The sequence below is a fragment of the Hyla sarda genome, chromosome 1 (assembly GCF_029499605.1).
Source record: "Hyla sarda isolate aHylSar1 chromosome 1, aHylSar1.hap1, whole genome shotgun sequence".
In the NCBI taxonomy this organism is placed as follows: domain Eukaryota; kingdom Metazoa; phylum Chordata; class Amphibia; order Anura; family Hylidae; genus Hyla; species Hyla sarda.
The window spans coordinates 258,442,708-258,468,783 of NC_079189.1; the positions used below are offsets into that span (position 1 = coordinate 258,442,708).

The window sequence follows — 26,076 nt, forward strand, 5'->3', positions numbered from 1 at the left end:
AACGCGCCTGCTCTCGTCAGATCGCAGACTGCTACCCAGCTTAGGGCCCAGTAAGTACCGGCATGGGAGACTGGCTGGGAATCCTGGGTGCAGTTGACATTTTGCTCTGTTGCCGCCTTCCGCTCCGATTCGGAAAATGATTTATTGATGCTTAAACGCACAGTATAAAGGGCGTGAAGCTGTCAACGGCCATCCTAAGCTGATCGTGCCTGCTCTCGTCAGATCGCAGACTGCTACCTAGCTTAGGGCCCGGTAAGTACCAGCATGGGAGACTGGCTGGGAATCCCAGGTGTTGTTGACATTTTGCTCTGTAGCCGCCTTCCGCTCCGATTCCGAAAAGGATTTATTGATGCTTAAATCCACAGTATACAGGGTGTGAAGCCATCTACGGCTATCCTAAGCTGAATGTGCCTGTTCTTGTCAGATCGCAGACTGCTGCCCGGCAAGTACGGGCACGGGAGACTGGCTGGCAATCCAAGGTGCTATTGACATTTTGCTCTGTTGCCGCCTTCCTCTCCGATTCCGAAAAGGATTTATTGATGCTTAAATGCACAGTATAAAAAGCATGAAGCTGTCAATGGCCATCCTAATCTCAACGCGCCTGCTCTCGTCAGATCGCAGACTGCTACCCAGATTAGGGCCCAGTAAGTACTGGCATGGGAGACTGGCTGGGAATCCCGGGTGCCGTTGACATTTTGCTCTATTGCTGCCTTCCGCTCCGATTCCGAAAAGAATTTATTGATGCTTAAATCCACAGTATACAAGGTGTGAAGCTGTCGACGGCCATCCTAAGCTTAACGCGCCTGCTCTCATCAGATCGCAGACTGCTACCCAGCTTAGGGCCCAGTAAGTACCGGCATGGGAGACTGGCTGGGAATCCCGGGTGCAGTTGACATTTTGCTCTGTTGCCGCCTTCCTCTCCGATTCCGAAAAGGATTTACTGATGCTTAAATGCACAGTATAAAAAGCATGAAGCTGTCAACGGCCATCCTAAGCTGAACGCGCCTGCTCTCGTCAGATCGCAGACTGCTACCCAGCTTAGGGCCCGGTAAGTACTGGCAGGGGAGACTGGCTGGGAATCCCAGGTGCCGTTGACATTTTGCTCTATTGCTGCCTTCCGCTCCGATTCCGAAAAGAATTTATTGATGCTTAAATCCACAGTATACAAAGTGTGAAGCTGTCGACGGCCATCCTAAGCTTAACGCGCCTGCTCTTGTCAGATCGCAGACAGGTACAGATCTTAGGGCCCGGTAAGTACCGGCATGGGACACTGGCTGGGAATCCCGGCTGCCGTTGACATTTTGCTCTGTTGCCGCCTTCCGTTTCCAATTCCGAAAAGGATTTATTGATGCTTAAGTGCACAGTATAAAGGGCGAGAAGCTGTCAACGGCCTTAATAAGCTGAACGCGCCTGCTCTCGTCAGATTGCAGACTGCTACCCAGTTTAGGGCCCGGTAAGTACCAGCATGGGAGACTGGCTGGGAATCCCAGGTGTCGTTGACATTTTGCTCTGTTGCCGCCTTCTTCTCCGATTAATAAAAATATTTATTGATGCTTAAATCCACAATATACAAGGCGTAAAGATGTCAACGGCCATCCTAAGCTGAACGTGCCTGCTCTCGTAAAATCGCAGACTGCTACCTAGCTTAGGGCCCGGTAAGTACCAGCATGGGAGACTGGCTGGGAATCCCAGGTGTTGTTGACATTTTGCTCTGTAGCCGCCCTCCGCTCCGATTCCGAAAAGGATTTATTGATGCTTAAATCCACAGTATACAGGGTGTGAAGCCATCTACGGCTATCCTAAGCTGAATGTGCCTGTTCTTGTCAGATCGCAGACTGCTGCCCGGCAAGTACGGGCACGGGAGACTGGCTGGCAATCCAAGGTGCTATTGACATTTTGCTCTGTTGCCGCCTTCCTCTCCGATTCCGAAAAGGATTTATTGATGCTTAAATGCACAGTATAAAAAGCATGAAGCTGTCAATGGCCATCTTAATCTGAACGCGCCTGCTCTCGTCAGATCGCAGACTGCTACCCAGATTAGGGCCCAGTAAGTACTGGCATGGGAGACTGGCTGGGAATCCCGGGTGCCGTTGACATTTTGCTCTGTTGCCGCCTTCCGTTTCCAATTCCGAAAAGGATTTATTGATGCTTAAGTGCACAGTATAAAGGGCGAGAAGCTGTCAACGGCCTTAATAAGCTGAACGCGCCTGCTCTCGTCAGATTGCAGACTGCTACCCAGTTTAGGGCCCGGTAAGTACCAGCATGGGAGACTGGCTGGGAATCCCAGGTGTCGTTGACATTTTGCTCTGTTGCCGCCTTCTTCTCCGATTAATAAAAATATTTATTGATGCTTAAATCCACAATATACAAGGCGTAAAGATGTCAACGGCCATCCTAAGCTGAACGTGCCTGCTCTCGTAAAATCGCAGACTGCTACCTAGCTTAGGGCCCGGTAAGTACCAGCATGGGAGACTGGCTGGGAATCCCAGGTGTTGTTGACATTTTGCTCTGTAGCCGCCCTCCGCTCCGATTCCGAAAAGGATTTATTGATGCTTAAATCCACAGTATACAGGGTGTGAAGCCATCTACGGCTATCCTAAGCTGAATGTGCCTGTTCTTGTCAGATCGCAGACTGCTGCCCGGCAAGTACGGGCACGGGAGACTGGCTGGCAATCCAAGGTGCTATTGACATTTTGCTCTGTTGCCGCCTTCCTCTCCGATTCCGAAAAGGATTTATTGATGCTTAAATGCACAGTATAAAAAGCATGAAGCTGTCAATGGCCATCCTAATCTGAACGCGCCTGCTCTCGTCAGATCGCAGACTGCTACCCAGATTAGGGCCCAGTAAGTACTGGCATGGGAGACTGGCTGGGAATCCCGGGTGCCGTTGACATTTTGCTCTATTGCTGCCTTCCGCTCCGATTCCGAAAAGAATTTATTGATGCTTAAATCCACAGTATACAAGGTGTGAAGCTGTCGACGGCCATCCTAAGCTTAACGCGCCTGCTCTCGTCAGATCGCAGACTGGTACAGATCTTAGGGCCCGGTAAGTATCGGCATGAGACACTGGCTGGGAATCCCGGCTGCCGTTGACATTTTGCTCTGTTGCCTCCTTCCGTTCCGATTCCGAAAAGGATTTATTGATGCTTAAATGCACAGTTTAAAGGGCGAGAAGCTGTAAACGGCCATCCTAAGCTGAACGCGCCTGCTTTCGTCAGATCGCAGACTGCTACCCAGCTTAGGGCCAGGTAAGTACCAGCATGGGAGACTGGCTGGGAATCCCAGGTGTCGTTGACATTTTGTTCTGTTGCCGCCATCCGCTCCGATTCCGAAAAGGATTTATTGATGCTTAAATCCACAGTATACAGGGTGTGAAGGTGTCTGCGGCCATCCTAAGCTGAATGCGCCTGTTCTCGTCAGATCGCAGACTGCTACCCAGCTTTGGGCCTGGTAAGTACCGGCATGGGAGACTGGCTGGGAATCCCGGCTGCCGTTGACATTTTCCTCCGATTTCGAAAATTATTTATTGATGCTTAAATCCACAGTATACAAAGTGTGAAGCTGTCAACGGCCATCCTAAGCTGAAAGCGCCTGCTCTCGTCAGATTGTAGACTGCTACCCAGCTTAGGGCCCGGTAAGTACCAGCATGGGAGACTGGCTGGGAATCCCAGGTGTTGTTGACATTTTGCTCTGTAGCCGCCTTCCGCTTCGATTCCGAAAAGGATTTATTGATGCTTAAATCCACAGTATACAGGGTGTGAAGCCGTCTTTGTCTATCCTAAGCTGAATGTGCCTGTTCTTGTCAGATTGCAGACTGCTGCCCGGCAAGTACGGGCATGGGAGACTGGCTGGCAATCCAAGGAACTATTGACATTTTGCTCTGTTGCCGCCTTCCTCTCCGATTCCGAAAAGGATTTATTGATGCTTAAAAGCACAGTATAAAAATCATGAAGCTGTCAATGGCCATCCTAAGCTGAACGCGCCTGCTTTCGTCAGATCGCAGACTGCTACCCAGCTTAGGGCCAGGTAAGTACCAGCATGGGAGACTGGCTGGGAATCCCAGGTGTCGTTGACATTTTGTTCTGTTGCCGCCATCCGCTCCGATTCCGAAAAGGATTTATTGATGCTTAAATCCACAGTATACAGGGTGTGAAGGTGTCTGCGGCCATCCTAAGCTGAATGCGCCTCTTCTCGTCAGATCGCAGACTGCTACCCAGCTTTGGGCCTGGTAAGTACCGGCATGGGAGACTGGCTGGGAATCCCGGCTGCCTTTGACATTTTCCTCCGATTTCGAAAATTATTTATTGATGCTTAAATCCACAGTATACAAAGTGTGAAGCTGTCAACGGCCATCCTAAGCTGAAAGCGCCTGCTCTCGTCAGATTGTAGACTGCTACCCAGCTTAGGGCCCGGTAAGTACCAGCATGGGAGACTGGCTGGGAATCCCAGGTGTTGTTGACATTTTGCTCTGTAGCCGCCTTCCGCTTCGATTCCGAAAAGGATTTATTGATGCTTAAATCCACAGTATACAGGGTGTGAAGCCGTCTTTGTCTATCCTAAGCTGAATGTGCCTGTTCTTGTCAGATTGCAGACTGCTGCCCGGCAAGTACGGGCATGGGAGACTGGCTGGCAATCCAAGGAACTATTGACATTTTGCTCTGTTGCCGCCTTCCTCTCCGATTCCGAAAAGGATTTATTGATGCTTAAAAGCACAGTATAAAAATCATGAAGCTGTCAATGGCCATCCTAAGCTGAACGCGCCTGCTCTCGTCAGATCGCAGATTGCTACCCAGCTTAGGGCCCGGTAAGTACTGGCATGGGAGACTGGCTGGGAATCCCAGGTGCCGTTGACATTTTGCTCTATTGCTGCCCTCCGCTCCGATTCCGAAAATAATTTATTGATGCTTAAATCAACAGTATACAAGGTGTGAAGCTGTCGACGGCCATCCTAAGCTTAACGCGCCTGCTCTCGTCAGATCGCAGACTGGTACAGATCTTAGGGCCCGGTAAGTACCGGCATGAGACACTGGCTGGGAATCCCGGCTGCCGTTGACATTTTGCTCTGTTGCCGCCTTCCGTTCCGATTCCGAAAAGGATTTATTGATGCTTAAATGCACAGTATAAAGGGCGAGAAGCTGTAAACGGCCATCCTAAGCTGAACGCGCCTGCTCTCGTCAGATCGCAGACTGGTACAGATCTTAGGGCCCGGTAAGTACCGGCATGGGACACTGGCTGGGAATCCCGGCTGCCGTTGACATTTTGCTCTGTTGCCGCCTTACGCTCCGATTCCGAAAAGGATTTATTGATGCTTAAATCCACAGTATACAGGGTGTGAAGATGTCTACGGCCATCCTAAGCTGAATGCGCCTGTTCTCGTCAGATCGCAGACTGCTTCCCAGCTTCGGGACTGGTAAGTACCAGCATGGGAGACTGGCTGGGAATCCCGGGTGCAGTTGACATTTTGCTCAGTTTCTGCTCCGATTCCGAAAATTATTTATTGATGCTTAAATCCACAGTATACAAAATGTGAAGCTGTCAACGGCCATCCTAAGCTGAAGGCGCCTGCTCTTGTCAGATCGCAGACTGCTACCCAGCTTAGGGCCCGGTAAGTACCAGCATGGGAGACTGGCTGGGAATCCCAGGTGTTGTTGACATTTTGCTCTGTTGCCGCCTTCCGCTCTGATTCCGAAAATAATTTATTGATGCTTAAATCCACAGTATACAAGGTGTGAAGCTGTCGACGGCCATCCTAAGCTTAACGCGCCTGCTCTCGTCAGATCGCAGACTGGTACAGATCTTAGGGCCCGGTAAGTACCGGCATGAGACACTGGATGGGAATCCCGGCTGCCGTTGACATTTTTCTCTGTTGCCGCCTTCTGTTCCGATTCCGAAAAGGATTTATTGATGCTTAAATGCACAGTATAAAGGGCGAGAAGCTGTCAACGGCCATCCTAAGCTGAACGAGCCTGCTCTCGTCAGATCGCAGACTGCTACACAGCTTAGGGCCCGGTAAGTACCAGCATGGGAGACTGGCTGGGAATCCCAGGTGTCGTTGACATTTTGTTCTGTTGCCGCCTTCCGCTCCGATTCCGAAAAGGATTTATTGATGCTTAAATTCACAGTATACAGGGTGTGAAGATGTCTACGGCCATCCTAAGCTGAATGCGCCTGTTCTCGTCAGATCGCAGACTGCTACCCAGCTTCGGGCCTGGTAAGTACCAGCATGGGAGACTGCCTGGGAATCCCGGCTGCCGTTGACATTTTGCTCTGTAGCCGCCTTCCGCTTCGATTCCGAAAAGGATTTATTGATGCTTAAATCCACAGTATACAGGGTGTGAAGCCGTCTTTGTCTATCCTAAGCTGAATGTGCCTGTTCTTGTCAGATTGCAGACTGCTGCCCGGCAAGTACGGGCATGGGAGACTGGCTGGCAATCCAAGGAACTATTGACATTTTGCTCTGTTGCCGCCTTCCTCTCCGATTCCGAAAAGGATTTATTGATGCTTAAATGCACAGTATAAAAAGCATGAAGCTGTCAATGGCCATCCTAAGCTGAACGCGCCTGCTCTCGTCAGATCGCAGATTGCTACCCAGCTTAGGGCCCGGTAAGTACTGGCATGGGAGACTGGCTGGGAATCCCAGGTGCCGTTGACATTTTGCTCTATTGCTGCCCTCCGCTCCGATTCCGAAAATAATTTATTGATGCTTAAATCAACAGTATACAAGGTGTGAAGCTGTCGACGGCCATCCTAAGCTTAACGCGCCTGCTCTCGTCAGATCGCAGACTGGTACAGATCTTAGGGCCCGGTAAGTACCGGCATGAGACACTGGCTGGGAATCCCGGCTGCCGTTGACATTTTGCTCTGTTGCCGCCTTCCGTTCCGATTCCGAAAAGGATTTATTGATGCTTAAATGCACAGTATAAAGGGCGAGAAGCTGTAAACGGCCATCCTAAGCTGAACGCGCCTGCTCTCGTCAGATCGCAGACTGGTACAGATCTTAGGGCCCGGTAAGTACCGGCATGGGACACTGGCTGGGAATCCCGGCTGCCGTTGACATTTTGCTCTGTTGCCGCCTTACGCTCCGATTCCGAAAAGGATTTATTGATGCTTAAATCCACAGTATACAGGGTGTGAAGATGTCTACGGCCATCCTAAGCTGAATGCGCCTGTTCTCGTCAGATCGCAGACTGCTTCCCAGCTTCGGGACTGGTAAGTACCAGCATGGGAGACTGGCTGGGAATCCCGGGTGCAGTTGACATTTTGCTCAGTTTCTGCTCCGATTCCGAAAATTATTTATTGATGCTTAAATCCACAGTATACAAAATGTGAAGCTGTCAACGGCCATCCTAAGCTGAAGGCGCCTGCTCTTGTCAGATCGCAGACTGCTACCCAGCTTAGGGCCCGGTAAGTACCAGCATGGGAGACTGGCTGGGAATCCCAGGTGTTGTTGACATTTTGCTCTGTTGCCGCCTTCCGCTCTGATTCCGAAAATAATTTATTGATGCTTAAATCCACAGTATACAAGGTGTGAAGCTGTCGACGGCCATCCTAAGCTTAACGCGCCTGCTCTCGTCAGATCGCAGACTGGTACAGATCTTAGGGCCCGGTAAGTACCGGCATGAGACAATGGATGGGAATCCCGGCTGCCGTTGACATTTTTCTCTGTTGCCGCCTTCTGTTCCGATTCCGAAAAGGATTTATTGATGCTTAAATGCACAGTATAAAGGGCGAGAAGCTGTCAACGGCCATCCTAAGCTGAACGAGCCTGCTCTCGTCAGATCGCAGACTGCTACACAGCTTAGGGCCCGGTAAGTACCAGCATGGGAGACTGGCTGGGAATCCCAGGTGTCGTTGACATTTTGTTCTGTTGCCGCCTTCCGCTCCGATTCCGAAAAGGATTTATTGATGCTTAAATTCACAGTATACAGGGTGTGAAGATGTCTACGGCCATCCTAAGCTGAATGCGCCTGTTCTCGTCAGATCGCAGACTGCTACCCAGCTTCGGGCCTGGTAAGTACCAGCATGGGAGACTGCCTGGGAATCCCGGCTGCCGTTGACATTTTGCTCTGCTTCTGCTCCGATTTCGAAAATTATTTATTGATGCTTAAATCCACAGTATACAAAGTGTGAAGCTGTCAACGGCCATCCTAAGCTGAACGCGCCTGCTCTCATCAGATCGCAGTCTGCTACCCAGCTTAGGGCCCGGTAAGTACCAGCATTGTAGACTGGCTGGGAATCCCGGGTGCAGTTGACATTTTAATCTGTTGCCACCTTCCGCTCCGATTCGGAAAAGGATTTATTGATGCTTAAATCCACAATATACAGGGTGTGAAGCCGTCTACGGCTATCCTAAGCTGAATGTGCCTGTTCTTGTCAGATCGCAGACTGCTGCCCGGCAAGTACGGGCACGGGAGACTGGCTGGCAATCCAAGGTGCTATTGACATTTTGCTCTGTTGCCGCCTTCCTCTCCGATTCCGAAAAGGATTTATTGATGCTTAAATGCACAGTATAAAAAGCATGAAGCTGTCAATGGCCATCGTAAGCTGAACGCGCCTGCTCTCGTCAGATTGCAGACTGCTACCCAGCTTAGGGCCCGGTAAGTACTGGCATGGGAGACTGGCTGGGATTCCCAGGTGCCGTTGACATTTTGCTCTATTGCTGCCTTCCGATCCGATTCCGAAAAGAATTTATTGATGCTTAAATCCACAGTATACAAGGTGTGAAGCTGTCGACGGCCATCCTAAGCTTAACGCGCCTGCTCTCGTCAGATCGCAGACTGGTACAGATCTTAGGGCCCGGTAAGTACCGGCATGGGACACTGGCTGGGAATCCCGGCTGCCGTTGACATTTTGCTCTGTTGCCGCCTTCCGTTCCGATTCCGAAAAGGATTTATTGATGCTTAAATCCACAGTATACAGGGCATGAAGATGTCTTTGGCCATCCTAAGCTGAATGCGCCTGTTCTCATCAGATCGCAGACTGCTACCCAGCTTCGGACCTGGTAAGTACCAGCATGGGAGACTGACTGGGAATCCCGGGTGCAGTTGACATTTTGCTCTGTTTCTGCTCCGATTCCGAAAATTATTTATTGATGCTTAAATCCACAGTATACAAAGTGTGAAGCTGTCAACGGCCATCCTAAGCTGAACGCGCCTGCTCTCGTCAGATCGCAGACTGCTACCCAGCTTAGGGCCTGGTAAGTACCAGCATGGGAGACTGGCTGGGAATCCCGGGTGCAGTTGACATTTTAATCTGTTGCCGCCTTCCGCTCCGATTCGGAAAAGGATTTATTGATGCTTAAATCCACAATATACAGGGTGTGAAGCCGTCTACGGCTATCCTAAGCTGAATGTGCCTGTTCTTGTCAGATCGCAGACTGCTGCCCGGCAAGTACGGGCACGGGAGACTGGCTGGCAATCCAAGGTGCTATTGACATTTTGCTCTGTTGCCGCCTTCCTCTCCGATTCCGAAAAGGATTTATTGATGCTTAAATGCACAGTATAAAAAGCATGAAGCTGTCAATGGCCATCGTAAGCTGAACGCGCCTGCTCTCGTCAGATTGCAGACTGCTACCCAGCTTAGGGCCCGGTAAGTACTGGCATGGGAGACTGGCTGGGATTCCCAGGTGCCGTTGACATTTTGCTCTATTGCTGCCTTCCGATCCGATTCCGAAAAGAATTTATTGATGCTTAAATCCACAGTATACAAGGTGTGAAGCTGTCGACGGCCATCCTAAGCTTAACGCGCCTGCTCTCGTCAGATCGCAGACTGGTACAGATCTTAGGGCCCGGTAAGTACCGGCATGGGACACTGGCTGGGAATCCCGGCTGCCGTTGACATTTTGCTCTGTTGCCGCCTTCCGTTCCGATTCCGAAAAGGATTTATTGATGCTTAAATCCACAGTATACAGGGCATGAAGATGTCTTTGGCCATCCTAAGCTGAATGCGCCTGTTCTCATCAGATCGCAGACTGCTACCCAGCTTCGGACCTGGTAAGTACCAGCATGGGAGACTGACTGGGAATCCCGGGTGCAGTTGACATTTTGCTCTGTTTCTGCTCCGATTCCGAAAATTATTTATTGATGCTTAAATCCACAGTATACAAAGTGTGAAGCTGTCAACGGCCATCCTAAGCTGAACGCGCCTGCTCTCGTCAGATCGCAGACTGCTACCCAGCTTAGGGCCTGGTAAGTACCAGCATGGGAGACTGGCTGGGAATCCCGGGTGCAGTTGACATTTTAATCTGTTGCCGCCTTCCGCTCCGATTCGGAAAAGGATTTATTGATGCTTAAATCCACAATATACAGGGTGTGAAGCTGTCAACGGCCATCCTAAGCCTGAACGTGCCTGCTCTCCTCAGGTCGCAGACTGCTGCCCGGCAGTTAACGGCATGGGAGACTGGCTGGCAATCCAAGGTGCCATTGACATTTTGCTCTGTTGCCGCCTTCCTCTCCGATTAATAAAAATATTTATTGATGCTTAAATCCACAATTTACAAGGCGTGAAGATGTCAACGGCCATCCTAAGCTGAACGCGCCTGCTCTCATCAGATCGCAGACTGCTACCCAGCTTAGGGCCCAGTAAGTACCGGCATGGGTGACTGGCTGGGAATCCCGAGTGCAGTTGACATTTTGCTCTGTTGCCGCCTTCCGTTCTGATTCCGAAAATGATTTATTGATGCTTAAATGCACAGTATAAAAAGCATGAAGCTGTCAATGGCCATCCTAAGCTGAACGCGCCTGCTCTCGTCAGATCGCAGACTGCTACCCAGCTTAGGGCCTGGTAAGTACCAGCATGGGAGACTGGCTGGGAATCCCGGGTGAAGTTGACATTTTAATCTGTTGCCGCCTTCCGATCCAATTCGGAAAAGGATCTATTGATGCTTAAATCCACAATATACAGGGTGTGAAGCTGTCAACGGCCATCCTAAGCCTGAACGTGCCTGCTGTCCTCAGATCGCAGACTGCTGCCCGGCAGATACCGGCATGGGAGACTGGCTGGCAATCCAAGGTGCCATTGACATTTTGCTCTGTTGCCGCCTTCTTCTCCGATTAATAAAAATATTTATTGATGCTTAAATCCACAATATACAAGGCGTAAAGATGTCAACGGCCATCCTAAGCTGAACGCGCCTGCTCTCGTCAGATCGCAGACTGCTACCCAGCTTAGGGCCCAGTAAGTACCGGCATGGGAGACTGGCTGGGAATCCTGGGTGCAGTTGACATTTTGCTCTGTTGCCGCCTTCCGCTCCTATTCGGAAAATGATTTATTGATGCTTAAACGCACAGTATAAAGGGCGTGAAGCTGTCAACGGCCATCCTAAGCTGATCGTGCCTGCTCTCGTCAGATCGCAGACTGCTACCTAGCTTAGGGCCCGGTAAGTACCAGCATGGGAGACTGGCTGGGAATCCCAGGTGTTGTTGACATTTTGCTCTGTAGCCGCCTTCCGCTCCGATTCCGAAAAGGATTTATTGATGCTTAAATCCACAGTATACAGGGTGTGAAGCCATCTACGGCTATCCTAAGCTGAATGTGCCTGTTCTTGTCAGATCGCAGACTGCTGCCCGGCAAGTACGGGCACGGGAGACTGGCTGGCAATCCAAGGTGCTATTGACATTTTGCTCTGTTGCCGCCTTCCTCTCCGATTCCGAAAAGGATTTATTGATGCTTAAATGCACAGTATAAAAAGCATGAAGCTGTCAATGGCCATCCTAATCTCAACGCGCCTGCTCTCGTCAGATCGCAGACTGCTACCCAGATTAGGGCCCAGTAAGTACTGGCATGGGAGACTGGCTGGGAATCCCGGGTGCCGTTGACATTTTGCTCTATTGCTGCCTTCCGCTCCGATTCCGAAAAGAATTTATTGATGCTTAAATCCACAGTATACAAGGTGTGAAGCTGTCGACGGCCATCCTAAGCTTAACGCGCCTGCTCTCGTCAGATCGCAGACTGCTACCCACCTTAGGGCCCAGTAAGTACCGGCATGGGAGACTGGCTGGGAATCCCGGGTGCAGTTGACATTTTGCTCTGTTGCCGCCTTCCTCTCCGATTCCGAAAAGGATTTACTGATGCTTAAATGCACAGTATAAAAAGCATGAAGCTGTCAACGGCCATCCTAAGCTGAACGCGCCTGCTCTCGTCAGATCGCAGACTGCTACCCAGCTTAGGGCCCGGTAAGTACTGGCAGGGGAGACTGGCTTGGAATCCCAGGTGCCGTTGACATTTTGCTCTATTGCTGCCTTCCGCTCCGATTCCGAAAAGAATTTATTGATGCTTAAATCCACAGTATACAAAGTGTGAAGCTGTCGACGGCCATCCTAAGCTTAACGCGCCTGCTCTTGTCAGATCGCAGACAGGTACAGATCTTAGGGCCCGGTAAGTACCGGCATGGGACACTGGCTGGGAATCCCGGCTGCCGTTGACATTTTGCTCTGTTGCCGCCTTCCGTTTCCAATTCCGAAAAGGATTTATTGATGCTTAAGTGCACAGTATAAAGGGCGAGAAGCTGTCAACGGCCTTAATAAGCTGAACGCGCCTGCTCTCGTCAGATTGCAGACTGCTACCCAGTTTAGGGCCCGGTAAGTACCAGCATGGGAGACTGGCTGGGAATCCCAGGTGTCGTTGACATTTTGCTCTGTTGCCGCCTTCCGCTCCAATTCCGAAAAGGATTTATTGATGCTTAAATCCACAGTATACAGGGTGTGAAGATGTCTACGACCATCCTAAGCTGAATGCGCCTGTTCTCGTCAGATCGCAGACTCCTACCCAGCTTCGGGGCTGGTAAGTACCAGCATGGGAGACTGGCTGGGAATCCCGGGTGCAGTTGACATTTTGCTCTGTTTCTACTCCGATTCAGAAAATTATTTATTTATGCTTAAATCCACAGTATACACAGTATACAAAGTGTGAAGCTGTCAACGGCCATCCTAAGCTGAACGCGCCTGCTCTCGTCAGATCGCAGACTGCTACCCAGCTTAGGGCCCGGTAAGTACCAGCATGGGAGACTGGCTGGGAATCCCAGGTGTTGTTGACATTTTGCTCTGTAGCCGCCTTCCGCTCCGATTCCGAAAATTATTTATTGATGCTTAAATCCACAGTACACAGGGTGTGAAGCCGTCTACGGCTATCCTAAGCTGAATGTGCCTGTTCTTGTCAGATCGCAGACTGCTGCCCGGCAAGTACCGGCATGGGAGACTGGCTAGCAATCCAAGGTGCTATTGACATTTTGCTCTGTTGCCGCCTTCCTCTCCGATTCCGAAAAGGATTTATTGATGCTTAAATGCACAGTATAAAGGGCAAGAAGCTGTCAACGGCCATCCTAAGCTAAACGTGCCTGCTCTCGTCAGATCGCAGACTGCTACCCAGCTTAGGGCCCAGTAAGTACCAGCATGGGAGACTGGCTGGGAATCCCAGGTGTCGTTGACATTTTGTTCTGTTGCCGCCTTCCGTTCCGATTCCGAAAAGGATTTATTGATGCTTAAATCCACAGTATACAGGGTGTGAAGATGTCTACGGCCTTCCTAAGCTGAATGCGCCTGTTCTCGTCAGATCGCAGACTGCTACCCAGCTTCGGGCCTGGTAAGTACCAGCATGGGAGACTGGCTGGGAATCCCTGCTGCTGTTGACATTTTGCTATGTTTCTGCTCCGATTCCGAAAATTATTTATTGATGCTTAAATGCACAGTATACAAAGTTTGAAGCTGTCAACGGCCATCCTAAGCTGAACGCGCCTGCTCTCGTCAGATCGCAGACTGCTACCCAGCTTAGGGCCCGGTAAGTACCAGCATGGGAGACTGGCTGGGAATCCCAGGTGTCGTTGACATTTTGTTCTGTTGCCGCCTTCCGTTCCGATTCCGAAAAGGATTTATTGATGCTTAAATGCACAGTATAAAGGGCAAGAAGCTGTCAACGGCCATCCTAAGCTTAACGTGCCTGCTCTCGTCAGATCGCAGACTGCTACCCAGCTTAGGGCCCAGTAAGTACCAGCATGGGAGACTGGCTGGGAATCCCAGGTGTCGTTGACATTTTGTTCTGTTGCCGCCTTCCGTTCCGATTCCGAAAAGGATTTATTGATGCTTAAATCCACAGTATACAGGGTGTGAAGATGTCTACGGCCTTCCTAAGCTGAATGCGCCTGTTCTCGTCAGATCGCAGACTGCTACCCAGCTTCGGGCCTGGTAAGTACCAGCATGGGAGACTGGCTGGGAATCCCAGGTATTGCTGACATTTTGCTCTGTAGCCGCCTTCCGCTTCGATTCCGAAAGGCGGCAGACTGCTGCCCGGCAAGTACCGGCATGGGAGACTGGCTAGCAATCCAAGGTGCTATTGACATTTTGCTCTGTTGCCGCCTTCCTCTCCGATTCCGAAAAGGATTTATTGATGCTTAAATGCACAGTATAAAGGGCAAGAAGCTGTCAATGGCCATCCTAAGCTGAACGTGCCTGCTCTCATCAGATTGCAGACTGCTACCCAGCTTAGGGCCTGGTAAGTACTGGCATGGGAGACTGGCTGGGAATCCCGGGTGCCATTGACATTTTGCTTCATTGATGCTTAAATCCACAGTATACAAGGTGTGAAGCTGTCGACGGCCATCCTAAGCTTAACGCGCCTGCTCTCGTCAGATCGCAGACTGGTACAGATCTTAGGGCCCGGTAAGTACCGGCATGGGACACTGGCTGGGAATCCCGGCTGCCGTTGACATTTTGCTCTGTTGCCGCCTTCCGTTTCCGTTTCCGATTCCGAAAAGGATTTATTGATGCTTAAATGCACAGTATAAAGGGCAAGAAGCTGTCAACGGCCATCCTAAGCTGAACGTGCCTGCTCTCGTCAGTTCGCAGACTGCTACCCAGTTTAGGGCCCGGAAAGTACCAGCATGGGAGACTGGCTGGGAATCCCAGGTGTCGTTGACATTTTGCTCTGTTGCCGCCTTCCGCTACGATTCCGAAAAGGATTTATTGATGCTTAAATCCACAGTATACAGGGTGTGAAGATGGCTACGACCATCCTAAGCTGAATGCGCCTGTTCTCGTCAGATCGCAGACTCCTACCCAGCTTCGGGGCTGGTAAGTACCAGCATGGGAGACTGGCTGGGAATCCCGGGTGCAGTTGACATTTTGCTCTGTTTCTGCTCCGATTCCGAAAATTATTTATTGATGCTTAAATCCACAGTATACACAGTATACAAAGTGTGAAGCTGTCAACGGCCATCCTAAGCTGAACGCGCCTGCTCTCGTCAGATCGCAGACTGCTACCCAGCTTCGGGGCTGGTAAGTACCAGCATGGGAGACTGGCTGGGAATCCCGGGTGCAGTTGACATTTTGCTCTGTTTCTGCTCCGATTCCGAAAATTATTTATTGATGCTTAAATCCACAGTACACAAAGTGTGAAGCTGTCAACGGCCATCCTAAGCTGAACGCGCCTGCTCTCGTCAGATCGCAGACTTCTACCCAGCTTAGGGCCTGGTAAGTACCAGCATGGGAGACTGGCTGGGAATCCCGGGTGCAGTTGACATTTTAATCTGTTGCCGCCTTCCGCTCCGATTCGGAAAAGGATTTATTGATGCTTAAATCCACAGTACACAGGGTGTGAAGCTGTCAACGGCCATCCTAAGCCTGAACGTGCCTGCTCTCCTCAGATCACAGACTGCTGCCCGGCAGTTACCGGCATGGGAGACTGGCTGGCAATACAAGGTGCCATTGACATTTTGCTCTGTTGCCGCCTTCCTCTCCGATTAATAAAAATATTTATTGATGCTTAAATCCACAATATACAAAGCATGAAGATGTCAACGGCCATCCTAAGCTGAACGCGCCTGCTCTCGTCAGACCGCTACCCAGCTTAGGGCCCAGTAAGTACCGGCATGGGAGACTGGCTGGGAATCTGGGTGCAGTTGACATTTTGCTCTGTTGCCGCCTTCCGTTCCGATTCCGAAAAGGATTTATTGATGCTTAAATGCACAGTATAAAAAGAATGAAGCTGTCAATGGCCATCCTAAGCTGAACGCACCTGCTCTCGTCAGATTGCAGACTGCTACCCAGCTTAGGGCCCGGTAAGTACTGGCATGGGAGACTGGCTGGGAATACCGGTTGCCATTGACATTTTGCTCTATTGCTGCCTTCCGCTCCGATTCCGAAAAGAATTTATTGATGCTTAAATCCACAGTATACAAGGTGTGAAGCTGTCAACGGCCATCCTAAGCTTAACGCGCCTGCTCTCGTCAGATCGCAGACTGGTACAGATCTTAGGGCCCGGTAAGTACCGGCATGGGACACTGGCTGGGAATCCCGGCTGCCGTTGACATTTTGCTCTGTTGCCGCCTTCCGTTCCGATTCCGAAAAGGATTTATTGATGCTTAAATGCACAGTATACAAAGTGTGAACCTGTCAACGGCCATCCTAAGCTGAATGCGCCTGCTCTCGTCAGATCGCAGACTGATACCCAGCTTAGGGCCTGGTAAGTACCAGCATGGGAGACTGGCTGGGAATTCCGGGTGCAGTTGACATTTTAATCTGTTGCCGCCTTCCGCTCCGATTCCGAAAAGGATTTATTGATGCTTAAATCCACAGTATAAAGGGCGTGAAGCTGTCAACGGCCATCCTAAGCTGAACGCGCCTGCTCTCGTCAGATCGCAGACTGCTACCCAGCTTAGGGCCCGGTAGGTACCAGCATGGGAGACTGGCTGGGAATCCCAGGTGTTGTTGACATTTTGCTCTGTAGCCGCCTTCCGCTCCGATTCCGAAAAGGATTTATTGATACTTAAATCCACAGTATAGAGGGTGTGAAGCCGTCTACGGCTATCCTAAGCTGAATGTGCCTGTTGTTGTCAGATCGCAGACTGCTGCCCAGCAAGTACGGGCATGGGAGACTGGCTGGCAATCCAAGGTGCTATTGACATTTTGCTCTGTTGCTGCCTTCCTCTCCGATTCCGAAAAGGATTTATTGATGCTTAAATGCACAGTATAAAAAACATGAAGCTGTCAATGGCTGTCCTAAGCTGAACGCGCCTGCTCTCGTCAGATCGCAGACTGCTACCCAGCTTAGGGCCTGGTAAGTACTGGCATGGGAGACTGGCTGGGAATCCCGGGTGCCGTTGACATTTTGCTCTATTGCTGCCTTCCGCTCCGATTCCGAAAAGAATTTATTGATGCTTAAATCCACAGTATACAAGGTGTGAAGCTGTCGACGGCCATCCTAAGCTTAACGCGCCTGCTCTTGTCAGATCGCAGACTGGTACAGATCTTTGGGCCGGTAAGTACCGGCATGGGACACTGGCTGGGAATCCCGGCTGCCGTTGACATTTTGCTCTGTTGCCGCCTTCCGTTTCCGATTCCGAAAAGGATTTATTGATGCTTAAATGCACAGTATAAAGGGCGAGAAGCTGTCAACGGCCATCCTAAGCTGAACGTGCCTGCTCTCGTCAGATCGCAGACTGCTACCCAGCTTAGGGCCCGGTAAGTACCAGCATGGGAGACTGGCTGGGAATCCCAGGTGCAGTTGACCTTTTGCTCTGTTGCCGCCTTACGCTCCTTACGCTTACGATTTATTGATGCTTAAATCCACAGTATACAGGGTGTGAAGATGTCTACGGCCATCCTAAGCTGAATGCGCCTGTTCTTGTCAGATCGCAGACTGTTACCCAGCTTAGGGCCTGGTAAGTACCAGCATGGGAGACTTTCTGGGAATCCCGGGTGCAGTTGACACTTTAATCTGTTGCCGCCTTCCGCTCCGATTCGGAAAAGGATTTATTGATGCTTAAATCCACAATACACAGGGTGTGAAGCTGTCAACGGCCATCCTAAGCCTGAACGTGCCTGCTCTCCTCAGATCGCAGACTGCTACCCAGCTTAGGCCCGGTAAGTACCAGCATGGGAGACTGGCTGGGAATCCCAGGTGTTGTTGACATTTTGCTCTGTAGCCGCCTTCCGCTCCGATTCCGAAAAGGATTTATTGATGCTTAAATCCACAGTATACAGGGTGTGAAGCCGCCTACGGCTATCCTAAGCTGAATGTGCCTGTTCTTGTCAGATCGCAGACTGCTGCCCGGCAAGTACGGGCATGGGAGACTGGCTGGCAATCCAAGGTGCTATTGACATTTTGCTCTGTTGCCGCCTTCCTCTACGATTCCGAAAAGGATTTATTGATGCTTAAATGCACAGTATAAAAAGCAAGAAGCTTTCAATGGCCATCCTAAGCTGAACGCGCCTGCTCTCGTCAGATCGCAGACTGCTTCCCAGCTTCGGGCCTGGTAAGTACCAGCATGGGAGACTGGCTGGGAATCCCGGGTGCAGTTGACATTTTGCTCTGTTTCTGCTCCGATTCCGAAAATTATTTATTGATGCTTAAATCCACAGTACACAAAGTGTGAAGCTGTCAACGGCCATCCTAAGCTGAACGCGCCTGCTCTCGTCAGATCGCAGACTTCTACCCAGCTTAGGGCCTGGTAAGTACCAGCATGGGAGACTGGCTGGGAATCCCGGGTGCAGTTGACATTTTAATCTGTTGCCGCCTTCCGCTCCGATTCGGAAAAGGATTTATTGATGCTTAAATCCACAGTACACAGGGTGTGAAGCTGTCAACGGCCATCCTAAGCCTGAACGTGCCTGCTCTCCTCAGATCACAGACTGCTGCCCGGCAGTTACCGGCATGGGAGACTGGCTGGCAATACAAGGTGCCATTGACATTTTGCTCTGTTGCCGCCTTCCTCTCCGATTAATAAAAATATTTATTGATGCTTAAATCCACAATATACAAAGCATGAAGATGTCAACGGCCATCCTAAGCTGAACGCGCCTGCTCTCGTCAGACCGCTACCCAGCTTAGGGCCCAGTAAGTACCGGCATGGGAGACTGGCTGGGAATCTGGGTGCAGTTGACATTTTGCTCTGTTGCCGCCTTCCGTTCCGATTCCGAAAAGGATTTATTGATGCTTAAATGCACAGTATAAAAAGAATGAAGCTGTCAATGGCCATCCTAAGCTGAACGCACCTGCTCTCGTCAGATTGCAGACTGCTACCCAGCTTAGGGCCCGGTAAGTACTGGCATGGGAGACTGGCTGGGAATACCGGTTGCCATTGACATTTTGCTCTATTGCTGCCTTCCGCTCCGATTCCGAAAAGAATTTATTGATGCTTAAATCCACAGTATACAAGGTGTGAAGCTGTCAACGGCCATCCTAAGCTTAACGCGCCTGCTCTCGTCAGATCGCAGACTGGTACAGATCTTAGGGCCCGGTAAGTACCGGCATGGGACACTGGCTGGGAATCCCGGCTGCCGTTGACATTTTGCTCTGTTGCCGCCTTCCGTTCCGATTCCGAAAAGGATTTATTGATGCTTAAATGCACAGTATACAAAGTGTGAACCTGTCAACGGCCATCCTAAGCTGAATGCGCCTGCTCTCGTCAGATCGCAGACTGATACCCAGCTTAGGGCCTGGTAAGTACCAGCATGGGAGACTGGCTGGGAATTCCGGGTGCAGTTGACATTTTAATCTGTTGCCGCCTTCCGCTCCGATTCCGAAAAGGATTTATTGATGCTTAAATCCACAGTATAAAGGGCGTGAAGCTGTCAACGGCCATCCTAAGCTGAACGCGCCTGCTCTCGTCAGATCGCAGACTGCTACCCAGCTTAGGGCCCGGTAGGTACCAGCATGGGAGACTGGCTGGGAATCCCAGGTGTTGTTGACATTTTGCTCTGTAGCCGCCTTCCGCTCCGATTCCGAAAAGGATTTATTGATACTTAAATCCACAGTATAGAGGGTGTGAAGCCGTCTACGGCTATCCTAAGCTGAATGTGCCTGTTGTTGTCAGATCGCAGACTGCTGCCCAGCAAGTACGGGCATGGGAGACTGGCTGGCAATCCAAGGTGCTATTGACATTTTGCTCTGTTGCTGCCTTCCTCTCCGATTCCGAAAAGGATTTATTGATGCTTAAATGCACAGTATAAAAAGCATGAAGCTGTCAATGGCTGTCCTAAGCTGAACGCGCCTGCTCTCGTCAGATCGCAGACTGCTACCCAGCTTAGGGCCTGGTAAGTACTGGCATGGGAGACTGGCTGGGAATCCCGGGTGCCGTTGACATTTTGCTCTATTGCTGCCTTCCGCTCCGATTCCGAAAAGAATTTATTGATGCTTAAATCCACAGTATACAAGGTGTGAAGCTGTCGACGGCCATCCTAAGCTTAACGCGCCTGCTCTTGTCAGATCGCAGACTGGTACAGATCTTTGGGCCGGTAAGTACCGGCATGGGACACTGGCTGGGAATCCCGGCTGCCGTTGACATTTTGCTCTGTTGCCGCCTTCCGTTTCCGATTCCGAAAAGGATTTATTGATGCTTAAATGCACAGTATAAAGGGCGAGAAGCTGTCAACGGCCATCCTAAGCTGAACGTGCCTGCTCTCGTCAGATCGCAGACTGCTACCCAGCTTAGGGCCCGGTAAGTACCAGCATGGGAGACTGGCTGGGAATCCCAGGTGCAGTTGACCTTTTGCTCTGTTGCCGCCTTACGCTCCTTACGCTTACGATTTATTGATGCTTAAATCCACAGTATACAGGGTGTGAAGATGTCTACGGCCATCCTAAGCTGAATGCGCCTGTTCTTGTCAGATCGCAGACTGTTACCCAGCTTAGGGCCTGGTAAGTACCAGCATGGGAGACTTTCTGGGAATCCCGGGTGCAGTTGACACTTTAATCTGTTGCCGCCTTCCGCTCCGATTCGGAAAAGGATTTATTGATGCTTAAATCCACAATACACAGGGTGTGAAGCTGTCAACGGCCATCCTAAGCCTGAACGTGCCTGCTCTCCTCAGATCGCAGACTGCTGCCCGGCAGTTACCGGCATGGGAGACTGGCTGGCAATCCAAGGTGCCGTTGACATTTTGCTTTGTTGCCGCCTTCCTCTCCGATTAATAAAAATATTTATTGATGCTTAAATCCACAGTATACAAGGCGTGAAGATGTCAACGGCCATCCTAAGCTGAACGCGCCTGCTCTCGTCAGATCGCAGACTGCTACCCAGCCTAGGGCCCATTAAGTACCGGCATGGGAGACTGGCTGGGAATCCCGGGTGTAGTTGACATTTTGCTCTGTTGCCGCCTTCCGTTCCGATTCCGAAAAGGATTTATTGATGCTTAAATGCACAGTATAAAAAGCATGAAGCTGTCAATGACCATCCTAAGCTGAACGCGCCTGCTCTCGTCAGATCGCAGACTGCTACCCAGCTTAGGGCCTGGTAAGTACTGGCATGGGACACTGGCTGGGAATCCCGGCTGCCGTTGACATTTTGCTCTGTTGCCGCCTTCCGTTCCGATTCCGAAAAGGATTTATTGATGCCTAAATGCACAGTATAAAGGGAGAGAAGCTGTCAACGGCCATCCTAAGCTGAACGCGCCTGCTCTCGTCAGATTGCAGACTGCTACCCAGCTTAGGGCTCAGTAAGTACCGGCATGGGAGACTGGCTGGGAATCCCGGGTGCAGTTGACATTTTGCTCTGTTGCCGCCTTCCGCTCCGATTCCGAAAAAGGATTTATTGATGCTTAAATGCGCAGTACAAAAATCATGAAGCTGTCAATGGCCATCCTAAGCTGGACGCGCCTGCTCTCGTCACATCGCAGACTGCTACCCAGCTTAGGGCCCGGTAAGTACTGGCATGGGAGACTGGCTGGGAATCCCGGTTGCCGTTGACATTTTGCTCTTATGCTGCCTTCAGTTCCGATTCCGAAAAGGATTTATTGATGCCTAAATGCACAGTATACAAAGTGTGAAGCTGTCAACGGCCATCATAAGCTGAACGCGCCTGCTCTCGTCAGATCGCAGACTGCTACCCAGCTTAGGGCCTGGTAAGTACCAGCATGGGAGACTGGCTGGGAATCCCGGGTGCAGTTGACATTTTAATCTGTTGCTGCCTTCCGCTCCGATTCGGAAAAGGATTTATTGATGCATAAATGCACAGTATAAAGGGCGTGAAGCTGTCAACGGCCATCCTAAGCTGAATGCGCCTGTTCTCGTCAGATTGCAGACAGCTACCCAGCTTAGGGCCCGGTAAGTACCAGCATGGGAGACTGGCTGGGAATCCCAGGTGTTGTTGACATTTTGCTCTGTAGCCGCCTTCCTCTCCGATTCCGAAAAGGATTTATTGATGCTTAAATGCACAGTATAAAAAGCATGAAGCTGTCAATGGCCATCCTAAGCTGAACGCGCCTGCTCTCGTCAGATCGCAGACTGCTACCCAGCTTAGGGCCCGGTAAGTACCAGCATGGGAGACTGGCTGGGAATCCCGGGTGCCGTTGACATTTTGCTCTATTGCTGCTTTCCGCTCCGATTCCGAAAATAATTTATTGATGCTTAAATCCACAGTATACAAGGTGTGAAGCTGTCGACGGCCATCCTAAGCTTAACGCGCCTGCTCTTGTCAGATCGCAGACTGGTACAGATCTTAGGGCCCGGTAAGTACCGGCATGGGACACTGGCTGGGAATCCCGGCTGCCGTTGACATTTTGCTCTGTTGCCGCCTTCCGTTTCCAATTCCGAAAAGGATTTATTGATGCTTAAATGCACAGTATAAAGGGCAAGAAGCTGTCAACGGCCATCCTAAGCTGAACGTGCCTGCTCTCGTCAGATCGCAGACTGCTACCCAGCTTAGGGCTCGGAAAGTACCAGCATGGGAGACTGGCTGGGAATCCCAGGTGTCGTTGACATTTTGCTCTGTTGCCGCCTTACGCTCCGATTCCGAAAAGGATTTATTGATGCTTAAATCCACACTATACAGGGTGTGAAGATGTCTACGGCCATCCTAAGCTGAATGCGCCTGTTCTCGTCAGATCGCAGACTGCTACCTAGCTTCGGGCCTGGTAAGTACTGGCTGGGAATCCCGGGTGGAGTTGACATTTTGCTCTGTTTCTGCTACGAGTCCGAAAATTATTTATTGATACTTAAATCCACAGTATACAAAGTGTGAAGCTGTCAACGGCCATCCTAAGCTGAACGCGCCTGCTCTCGTCAGATCGCAGACTTCTACCCAGCTTAGGGCCTGGTAAGTACCAGCATGGGAGACTGGCTGGGAATCCCGGGTGCAGTTGACATTTTAATCTGTTACCGCCTTCCGCTCCGATTCGGAAAAGGATTTATTGATGCTTAAATCCACAATACACAGGGTGTGAAGCTGTCAACGGCCATCCTAAGCCTGAACGTGCCTGCTCTCCTCAGATCGCAGACCGCTGCCCGGCAGTTACCGGCATGGGAGACTGGCTGGCAATCCAAGGTGCCGTTGACATTTTGCTTTGTTGCCGCCTTCCTCTCCGATTAATAAAAATATTTATTGATGCTTAAATGCACCTGGGAATCCCGGGTGCAGTTGACATTATGCTCTGTTGCCGCCTTCCGTTCCGATTCCGAAAAGGATTTATTGATGCTTAAATGCACAGTATAAAAAGCATGAAGCTGTCAATGGCCATCCTAAGCTGAACGCGCCTGCTCTCGTCAGATCGCAGACTGCTACCCAGCCTAGGGCCCATTAAGTACCGGCATGGGAGACTGGCTGGGAATCCCGGGTGCAGTTGACATTTTGCTCTGTTGCCGCCTTCCGTTCCGATTCCGAAAAGGATTTATTGATGCTTAAATGCACAGTATAAAAATCATGAAGCTGTCAATGGCCATCTTAAGCTGAACGTGCCTGCTCTCGTCAGATCGCAGACTGCTACCCAGCTTAGGGCCTGGTAAGTACTGGCATGGGACACTGGCTGGGAATCTCGGCTGCCGTTGACATTTTGCTCTGTTGCCGCCTTCCGTTCCGATTCCGAAAAGGATTTATTGATGCCTAAATGCACAGTATAAAGGGCGAGAAGCTGTCAACAGCCATCCTAAGCTGAACGTGCCTGCTCTCGTCAGATTGCAGACTGCTACCCAGCTTAGGGCTCAGTAAGTACCGGCATGGGAGACTGGCTGGGAATCCCGGGTGCAGTTGACATTTTGCTCTGTTGCCGCCTTCCGCTCCGATTCCGAAAAAGGATTTATTGATGCTTAAATGCGCAGTATAAAAATCGTGAAGCTGTCAATGGCCATCCTAAGCTGAACGCGCCTGCTCTCGTCACATCGCAGACTGCTACCCAGCTTAGGGCCCGGTAAGTACTGGCATGGGAGACTGGCTGGGAATCCCGGTTGCCGTTGACATTTTGCTCTCATGCCGCCTTCAGTTCCGATTCCGAAAAGGATTTATTGATGCTTAAATGCACAGTATACAAAGTGAGAAGCTGTCAACGGCCATCCGAAGCTGAACGCGCCTGCTCTCGTCAGATCGCAGACTGCTACCCAGCTTAGGGCCTGGTAAGTACCAGCATGGGAGACTGGCTGGGAATCCCGGGTGCAGTTGACATTTTAATCTGTTGCTGCCTTCCGCTCCGATTCGGAAAAGGATTTATTGATGCTTAAATGCACAGTATAAAGGGCGTGAAGCTGTCAACGGCCATCCTAAGCTGAACGCGCCTGCTCTCGTCAGATCGCAGACTGCTACCCAGCTTAGGGCCCGGTAAGTACTAGCATGGGAGACTGACTGGGAATCCCAGGTGTTGTTGACATTTTGCTCTGTAGCCGCCTTCCGCTCCGATTCCGAAAAGGATTTATTGATGCTTAAATCCACAGTATACAGGGTGTGAAGCCGTCTACGGCTATCCTAAGCTGAATGTGCCTGTTCTTGTCAGATCGCAGACTGCTGCCCGGCAAGTACAGGCATGGGAGACTGGCTGGCAATCCAAGGTGCTATTGACATTTTGCTCTGTTGCCGCCTTCCTCTCCGATTCCGAAAAGGATTTATTGATGCTTAAATGCACAGTATAAAAAGCATGAAGCTGTCAATGGCCATCCTAAGCTGAACGCGCCTGCTCTCGTCAGATCGCAGACTGCTACCCAGCTTAGGGCCCGGTAAGTACCAGCATGGGAGACTGGCTGGGAATCCCGGGTGCCGTTAACATTTTGCTCTATTGCTGCTTTCCGCTCCGATTCCGAAAAGAATTTATTGATGCTTAAATCCACAGTATACAAGGTGTGAAGCTGTCGACGGCCATCCTAAGCTTAACGCGCCTGCTCTTGTCAGATCGCAGACTGGTACAGATCTTAGGGCCCGGTAAGTACCGGCATGGGACACTGGCTCGGAATCCCGGCTGCCGTTGACATTTTGCTCTGTTGCCGCCTTCCGTTTCCAATTCCGAAAAGGATTTATTGATGCTTAAATGCACAGTATAAAGGGCAAGAAGCTGTAAACGGCCATCCTAAGCTGAACGTGCCTGCTCTCGTCAGATCGCAGACTGCTACCCAGCTTCGGGCTCGGAAAGTACCAGCATGGGAGACTGGCTGGGAATCCCAGGTGTCGTTAACATTTTGCTCTGTTGCCGCCTTACGCTCCGGTCCGAAAAGGATTTATTGATGCTTAAATCCACAGTATAAAAAGCATGAAGCTGTCAATGGCCATCCTAAGCTGAACGCGCCTGCTCTCGTCAGATCGCAGACTGCTACCCAGCTTAGGGCCCGGTAAGTACCAGCATGGGAGACTGGCTGGGAATCCCGGGTGCCGTTAACATTTTGCTCTATTGCTGCTTTCCGCTCCGATTCCGAAAAGAATTTATTGATGCTTAAATCCACAGTATACAAGGTGTGAAGCTGTCGACGGCCATTCTAAGCTTAACGCGCCTGCTCTTGTCAGATCGCAGACTGGTACAGATCTTAGGGCCCGGTAAGTACCGGCATGGGACACTGGCTCGGAATCCCGGCTGCCGTTGACATTTTGCTCTGTTGCCGCCTTCCGTTTCCGATTCCGAAAAGGATTTATTGATGCTTAAATGCACAGTATAAAGGGCAAGAAGCTCTCAACGGCCATCCTAAGCTGAACGCGCCTGCTCTCGTCAGATTGCAGACTGCTACCCAGCTTAGGGCTCAGTAAGTACCGGCATGGGAGACTGGCTGGGAATCCCGGGTGCAGTTGACATTTTGCTCTGTTGCCGCCTTCCGCTCCGATTCCGAAAAAGGATTTATTGATGCTTAAATGCGCAGTATAAAAATCATGAAGCTGTCAATGGCCATCCTAAGCTGGACGCG

At 50.7% G+C, this 26,076-nt stretch overlaps 24 pseudogenes; all 24 read left to right on the plus strand.

The window, feature by feature from the left end:
- The first annotated feature begins 977 nt into the window (after positions 1-977).
- Positions 978-1,097, plus strand: LOC130324837 (5S ribosomal RNA; annotated as a pseudogene).
- Positions 1,098-3,955: 2,858 nt separating this feature from the next.
- On the plus strand, positions 3,956-4,075 carry LOC130352019 (5S ribosomal RNA; annotated as a pseudogene).
- A 658-nt stretch (positions 4,076-4,733) lies between these two features.
- LOC130350201 (5S ribosomal RNA) lies at positions 4,734-4,853 on the plus strand (annotated as a pseudogene).
- A 1,085-nt stretch (positions 4,854-5,938) lies between these two features.
- Positions 5,939-6,058, plus strand: LOC130330077 (5S ribosomal RNA; annotated as a pseudogene).
- An 82-nt stretch (positions 6,059-6,140) lies between these two features.
- On the plus strand, positions 6,141-6,260 carry LOC130352172 (5S ribosomal RNA; annotated as a pseudogene).
- Positions 6,261-6,532: 272 nt separating this feature from the next.
- Positions 6,533-6,652, plus strand: LOC130350316 (5S ribosomal RNA; annotated as a pseudogene).
- A 1,085-nt stretch (positions 6,653-7,737) lies between these two features.
- LOC130330088 (5S ribosomal RNA) lies at positions 7,738-7,857 on the plus strand (annotated as a pseudogene).
- Positions 7,858-7,939: 82 nt separating this feature from the next.
- Positions 7,940-8,059, plus strand: LOC130352173 (5S ribosomal RNA; annotated as a pseudogene).
- A 1,066-nt stretch (positions 8,060-9,125) lies between these two features.
- LOC130350614 (5S ribosomal RNA) lies at positions 9,126-9,245 on the plus strand (annotated as a pseudogene).
- An 871-nt stretch (positions 9,246-10,116) lies between these two features.
- Positions 10,117-10,236, plus strand: LOC130350625 (5S ribosomal RNA; annotated as a pseudogene).
- Positions 10,237-12,913: 2,677 nt separating this feature from the next.
- LOC130320117 (5S ribosomal RNA) lies at positions 12,914-13,033 on the plus strand (annotated as a pseudogene).
- Positions 13,034-13,702: 669 nt separating this feature from the next.
- Positions 13,703-13,822, plus strand: LOC130313950 (5S ribosomal RNA; annotated as a pseudogene).
- Positions 13,823-14,413: 591 nt separating this feature from the next.
- LOC130352845 (5S ribosomal RNA) lies at positions 14,414-14,533 on the plus strand (annotated as a pseudogene).
- Positions 14,534-16,583: 2,050 nt separating this feature from the next.
- LOC130352366 (5S ribosomal RNA) lies at positions 16,584-16,703 on the plus strand (annotated as a pseudogene).
- A 272-nt stretch (positions 16,704-16,975) lies between these two features.
- LOC130352990 (5S ribosomal RNA) lies at positions 16,976-17,095 on the plus strand (annotated as a pseudogene).
- Positions 17,096-17,379: 284 nt separating this feature from the next.
- On the plus strand, positions 17,380-17,499 carry LOC130352401 (5S ribosomal RNA; annotated as a pseudogene).
- A 2,062-nt stretch (positions 17,500-19,561) lies between these two features.
- Positions 19,562-19,681, plus strand: LOC130352367 (5S ribosomal RNA; annotated as a pseudogene).
- A 272-nt stretch (positions 19,682-19,953) lies between these two features.
- On the plus strand, positions 19,954-20,073 carry LOC130352991 (5S ribosomal RNA; annotated as a pseudogene).
- Positions 20,074-20,357: 284 nt separating this feature from the next.
- Positions 20,358-20,477, plus strand: LOC130352402 (5S ribosomal RNA; annotated as a pseudogene).
- Positions 20,478-21,961: 1,484 nt separating this feature from the next.
- Positions 21,962-22,081, plus strand: LOC130334815 (5S ribosomal RNA; annotated as a pseudogene).
- Positions 22,082-22,163: 82 nt separating this feature from the next.
- Positions 22,164-22,283, plus strand: LOC130317086 (5S ribosomal RNA; annotated as a pseudogene).
- Positions 22,284-24,443: 2,160 nt separating this feature from the next.
- LOC130353075 (5S ribosomal RNA) lies at positions 24,444-24,563 on the plus strand (annotated as a pseudogene).
- Positions 24,564-24,835: 272 nt separating this feature from the next.
- Positions 24,836-24,955, plus strand: LOC130352823 (5S ribosomal RNA; annotated as a pseudogene).
- A 486-nt stretch (positions 24,956-25,441) lies between these two features.
- LOC130352824 (5S ribosomal RNA) lies at positions 25,442-25,561 on the plus strand (annotated as a pseudogene).
- The last annotated feature ends 515 nt before the right edge of the window (positions 25,562-26,076 follow it).